The sequence below is a fragment of the Podarcis vaucheri genome, assembly GCF_965113315.1.
Source record: "Podarcis vaucheri genome assembly, chromosome: 4".
Lineage (NCBI taxonomy): Eukaryota > Metazoa > Chordata > Lepidosauria > Squamata > Lacertidae > Podarcis > Podarcis vaucheri.
In genome coordinates this window covers 69173470-69179364 of record NC_138762.1, presented here as the reverse complement: position 1 = coordinate 69179364, position 5895 = coordinate 69173470, and the positions used below count along the sequence as shown (strand labels likewise).

Below are 5895 nucleotides of genomic sequence, written 5' to 3'. Positions count from 1 at the left end.
CTGAAAACGAGGAACATGAGAAAAGTGTCCCTGGGTATGACCAGCCAAAGTTCAGACAAATAGTAGGTCAAGCATCTAGGCAATCTTACCTTTTCCTTGCCACTGCTACCCATTTTCTGGAAGTACCCTCTGTGAAGGCAAGCATGCTCTGGTTTTTAATTTTCATGGAAAGAAGGTACTTATGCTTTACTCTCAGCCAAAACAACTTCATTACCCCTCCCCCCTTGAACTCTGAAATTTCTTTCTCAGAAACTATAAGGAGGGTAGGTTGTGCTTTTAACTTCCTGTAAAAACAGGCCACAGAATGACTCAGAAGCATGTTCAAACTCAGGAATGTGAGCGTGCAACCAAAATCACCCCAATCATCTCATTATTTGGGTTACACAGAGCGCTGATGAACTCTAGTACAGAGCATACAGCTCATGTGACTTCAGTTCCTTCCCTCTCTTGCCCATCAACAAATCAGCTGTAAAATTGTTCATTTTTAGCATTTCCTTCTTAGTTGTGTTGGGTTTGGGTGCGCTAGCATCTTTCCTTTAAAATAAAGTATTGCCTTTACCTCCTTAGTTCTGGGGCCTGGCACTAACTGGGAAGCAGCAGCTGCAAATAGAATACATGAATTAGCATGATAATAGGTAAACTTCCACTACCAGCATTGGGTTTCTACCTGAAAGAGCCCAACACTGGTCAGCGCCAATTCTTGCTAAAACATGTATATGCTAGCTGCTACTGCTATCACTGACCCTTCTGACCAGAGACGCACACACAGTTTACAATGGGGGTGGGCTTTCAGTCCTCCACTTGCATGCCCAAATGCCATACTACAGATTTGGATGGAGGATTTACTAGTGGCCCAAACTCACAATCAGCAGAGAAACCTTTTGTTCTCTGGATACTCCGAAATGGCTTCAAGTATTCATCCTCTTCACTCTCCCCACCTTTTCTACTGGAGCTCCTGTTTCAGACACTCATGAGCTAATAGGACAATGGAGTGCTCCAGGTTTCCTACCTCCACCCCACTCTTAAGACAAGTTCTCAAAGTTATCCTCTCCTCCACGGAGCCTAATCTCTAGAAAGCCAGGCAGAAGTCAACCAGCTAATAAAATATGTAAATAAACGCTTTCTTAACTACGAGGAACACTAATGAAAAATGCTCAATATAGAAATAAGTTGCCCGTGGCCCCACAACACCAACAGCTTACTTTAGGAGGAGGAGAAAATCGCTTCCAAGTAATAACAGCTTGAAGAAAAGCTCAAACACCTGTTCTACAAATCTTGGGGAGGAAAGCAAGAAATTGGGAGTGTCATTTCCCTGGCAGGAACACCGCAAAAGAGCTCAAAACAGAATGTCAGGGCTTCTTGCTAGCGCTAGTGCTATTGACAAATTGCTCCAAGAAAAATTACTGCAAACGGCATCAGTTGTGTAAAACTTACCAGATCATGCAGAGGGTCTGTGAAACAAGAAAAGAAAGAGCAAGGTGATGGGTGGTTCTTCCTCCTTTGTATGCAGTTCATTGTCTGTCTGAATAGAAATGACAAGCTCACTCTTAATTCATTAGGAGAGTCCTGCAGGGTAAAGTAGTGACTGATCACTACCATGGAGTTCAAACACAAGTACCAGGAGCAATTGCCACCTCCTACGCTTTTGTTTCCTGTACAACAAATTATTTGACAGGTACTCCAACTGATGCCATGACCAAAAATGTTGCTCAAACAGGAAAAACTTGATTATTGAATACGATGCCAGGCAAAAGCTTGCTGTCTTAACAACCTGCTACTGCTTTGGGTAGGCATAGTACTGGAAAGGTTGAACCACAATGCCCTAGGCAGACTTAATACGAATCTGAAAGCTGGCAGCAAATTCTGTCACTAAAATGCATATTTGAGGAATTGTTTATTCCAGGGATGGACCTATGGCTCTTCAAATGTGGCTGGACTCCCAGCTCCCATCAGACCAGCCAGTGGCCAGGGACGATGGGATTTCCATTCCAAAAACATCTGGAAAGCCACAGGTTCCTTGCTTTAGACATTGGCATATGCTTTTGTTGTAGCTGTTTTGCATGCAAACAATGAGCAACAGAAGAATAAGGTGGCAATCGGGTCTTTTCTTCAATGCCAAGAGAGCCTGGCATTGAGGCAAAACCTCCTACTCTTTGTTTTGTCATGCCTGCTTCCTTGAAAAGCATAACAATGAGCCATGACTGTGGGTTGTCTTCAACTAAGTCCTACTCAGAGTAGACCCACTGAAATTAATCTACCAAAGTTAGCCATGTCTATTACCTTCTCTGACTTCTGGCTTTGCTGGCTGGGGTTGATGGAAGTCTGCAGTATCAAAGCTCCTCAGCCCCGCTTAAACAACCAGCCTCATTAAAGAAATTGTACATTTCTCCAGAGATGGCCACCTGCCATATTGATGTAAGTGCCTAAAAGATACCAGAACATACTACAAATCTGCTCTACTTCCCAGTGGGGAGGGGTTGTGGTGGACCACATGGCCACCCACTCCCCTCCGGGGGCGGGGGACGAAGTCCTGCATCCCCCGGAGGTTCCCAGCCATGTCATTCGCCTGCCAGCAAATCCGCTGGCTGGGGGCGGGGGCCTGGCCAGGCCCCATTTAAACTGAGGCGTGAGCCGGAGAGCTTCCACTTGGCTCACTTCCTTGATCCCTCGCTCTCCCTATTTTCAGGTTTTGAATTTGGCCTTGCTATGGACCTCAGTTGGTTGCCATTGAGGGGCGTGGTAGGAATTTTCCCACTTGGCAAATTGGCTTGGGCCATTTGGTTTTCACCTACCTCGTAGCAATCGTCACAACTTTGTAAGGTTTGGCGGTTAGGCATTGATTGATCTTATGATGGGGGAGGGGAGGTGTGGCCATCACCTGCCCCTCCAAGCTTAAGGGTATTCCGTTAAAGGAATCCGGGGGTGTGGATCTTGTCTGAAGTCCGGGGCTGGGCTAGGGCCATGCCATGACTCCGTCAGGAACCCACAGGGAGCTCAAGTTGGTTTGCATCGACGGGGCTTCCCCTACCAGTGGTTGATCCTTACAGGACTCCCTGTGTGACGGGCAGGAGTCAGATATAGTCTCGTCAATTCCAATGCCTAAGCCAATACCGCTCACATTCTGTAACCAATAACATTAACCTAATATCTGTGTCCTTGTGTCTTACTCATCAACGAGAGGGTGGTCTCGGGGTCTCGACACGCAAACAGCTGATTTCCATCCCAAAAATAAACCAGCTAGTAGTAACCGCAGCAATCATCCTCTGAACCACATCCAGTCATTCATCTCCAAATAGCAAGTTCACTGTTGATCATTCAGTGTCTACAACATCATGATCACTTTGCAAACACCCACATTTTATGTCCTCTCCAGCTCGATAGATTGCAGTTTGCACATTCAGCTGAATATTGCTTAACTGTATGGTTTTAACAGGCCACTCCAATGGAAACCACTCCTGCTCCACTCGTGTTCTCAAAATAACAAGAGACTCAATGCATTTCTTTTCCTCCATCTTTTAAGGAGACTATTCTGCCCCAAACTACCAATAGCAACAGTAGCATTGATGCTCAATTTTTTATTATTATTTCACTAATAACTTTGTTAAGTCCTAACTATTAGCAGTTTGGATGCAAAAGTATATTCAAGAAAGCAGTGTGCAGTAAATCAAACTTAAGATCTTGGAAATGGCCCCTAAAATTCAATGAAATATTTAGTAGGTATGTGAAATTCCCTTGCATTCCATTGTACAGAAATGGGTGTGAATTTGATTTTACTGTTCCACAGTTTCTGTACCCAATAGCCAGATCCTGTGTTTCTGATTTAAATCAATCAGCACAGCCAGCTTTTATCAAGCGGGATTAAGTTTTCAAGTGTTTCTGCTTTTGCAGACATCAGGTAAAGCCTTTTGAAATATTTTTTACTGTGGATGTTTAAAGGATTGTACAGCTTGACTGACAAAGGATATGAAAAAGAAGGTAATTATCTCAGGAGCATACTGGACTGTATCTCCTTTGCTATTCTTGTTCGACAAGGTGCTAGCTGTGGATCAGGTGCAATGCTCGCTCTCAGAATTTGCAGGAAAGGCTAAATACGTAGCAGAAACTTTAGAATTTCCCCCTGCCTGCAAATAGTGAAAGCTAAACTTGGGAGACCTTTGCACAAAGCTGTTAAATGCTTTTTTGTGGCCTTAAATGCAGATGTGAGAGGTCTCTGGTGCTCAGCCTGACATTTGGATCTCCTACCTTCAGCTATTCAAGAGAAGGTACTTTTGACAATATGACATTCAACAGCAGCCCACCCAACTCATTTTAGCATGGTTTTCTGAGCTCCTTTTTCTTAGAAGCCAGAGAAAGAGGCCCCAGAACAAAGTGTGGGGTCAGTTTGCAAAAATCAGTTGCCCTGACTTGCTTTAGCAAAAGCACAATTGGATACAACTCAAAAGAGATTTAAAGTGTGCTGATTTTGCATTAGTCATTTGTGCTTTTATGCAGGTTCACGATCTCCATGTGCTTTTCCTTATACGATGGATTAAAAATGAGACAAAACAAGCAAAAATTGCTTTTTTTATTATTTGGCTAATACAGCAGTATTTTGTCACTTGCCTGCAGTCTCAATCAGGGTGAATCATTCCTGTGATGCTGGAAAATTATGGAATGCAGTGTGACAGGTTTCAATTCTCCAATGATATTTGAGTGCCCTGGTGCTGGTTGCAAGGCTTTCATTTTTTATGGAAAGGGAGCGCTCGTTTTGCAAAGAGAAACGTTCCAAGTGTCTGTAGAGAGAAAGAAAGAGACAGGCTTTTGCTGTTTATAATGCCTAAAGGACCAAATACGCAAGAAACGACACACAATTAAACAAACCCTGCTTTAATGTTTCATGACATATTTTATTATGAAAGAACCCAGCAAAACTTTTCAACTTGAGTTACATTGAAGTTCTCAAGCAATGCAACAAACACAATTCATTTTTCGAATTGTGATTTCCACAGAGGATTCTGGATGTGGCCGACAAGGCAGGGCTTGAATTATAGGGGCAGGGAAGCCCCCTTAGCTTTTACAATAGTCCCCTTTTACCTACTATTTTTAAAATGCTACGATTTGACTGTGGATTTCATTAATGGCCCTCCTAACTTCCTCCATAATTTTGATAGGGGAAGGCAGGTTTGTTGCATTTGTTTCAAACACATTGGACTTTTATTTGTAAAGATGCAATTATACACTAGTTCACAGCTGTGCTGACTTGCCTGTGAAAATGCAAGCACAGCGATACCCATAGAGTTTCATGCAAAACAAAAGGGAACAATTAAAAGTCAAGAATTAGCATCTGGTAATTTTATTTAAAGTTCCAAAGATGGCAATTTGACAAGGGCTCGAATGCTTGCCATCAGCTCATTGGGCACACAGAAACACACCCTGCCTCCTAAAGCTTTGAAGGATCATGGAAATAGTTTTGTAATGTTGTGGAGGAATTTTGGATGAGAGAAACACGCATGGCTTGTTAGTTTTAAGTAGCTGAGATATGCGAAGTGAAGTTACTTAGCAGTAGTGCAAACTGTCAGGGGCTTGCTGTTAGAAGCATTCCTGACAGAGATGGAAGAAACAACGACTCAGAAATCAGAGCAAATTGAAGTCACAAGATGTAGCACATAGCACTAGTAGGCATGGGCAATGAGACAGGGATACGAAAGAATGTTATTACTGTGAGGTGATCTCTTACAAGACTTTACTTGCAATTACAGATAGTTTAGAGGTCCTAGGGGCCAGTAGTTTTTTGTTGTTATTTGAAGAGGCCAGGCACCCTCAGTGTTCAGAGGGCTTCCCCCACCTCCCCAGTCTCTGCTGACCTTCATTCTGAGGAAACTGAACTCTGAACCCCATAACAAGCCCACCTCAGAT

General features: G+C 43.3%; 1 long non-coding RNA gene across 1 annotated transcript in view; it reads right to left on the bottom strand.

Annotated features, from left to right (window-relative positions):
* LOC309531444 overlaps positions 1–5895 on the bottom strand; it is a 60091-nt gene that overhangs the window by 1877 nt on the left and 52319 nt on the right. Inside the window, exons 10-12 of the long non-coding RNA XR_014219312.1 lie at positions 4599–4772; positions 1435–1518; positions 90–129 (exon numbers count right to left, since the gene is read on the bottom strand). This is a non-coding gene — a long non-coding RNA (uncharacterized lncRNA). The remainder of the gene's footprint in view (positions 1–89; positions 130–1434; positions 1519–4598; positions 4773–5895) is intronic.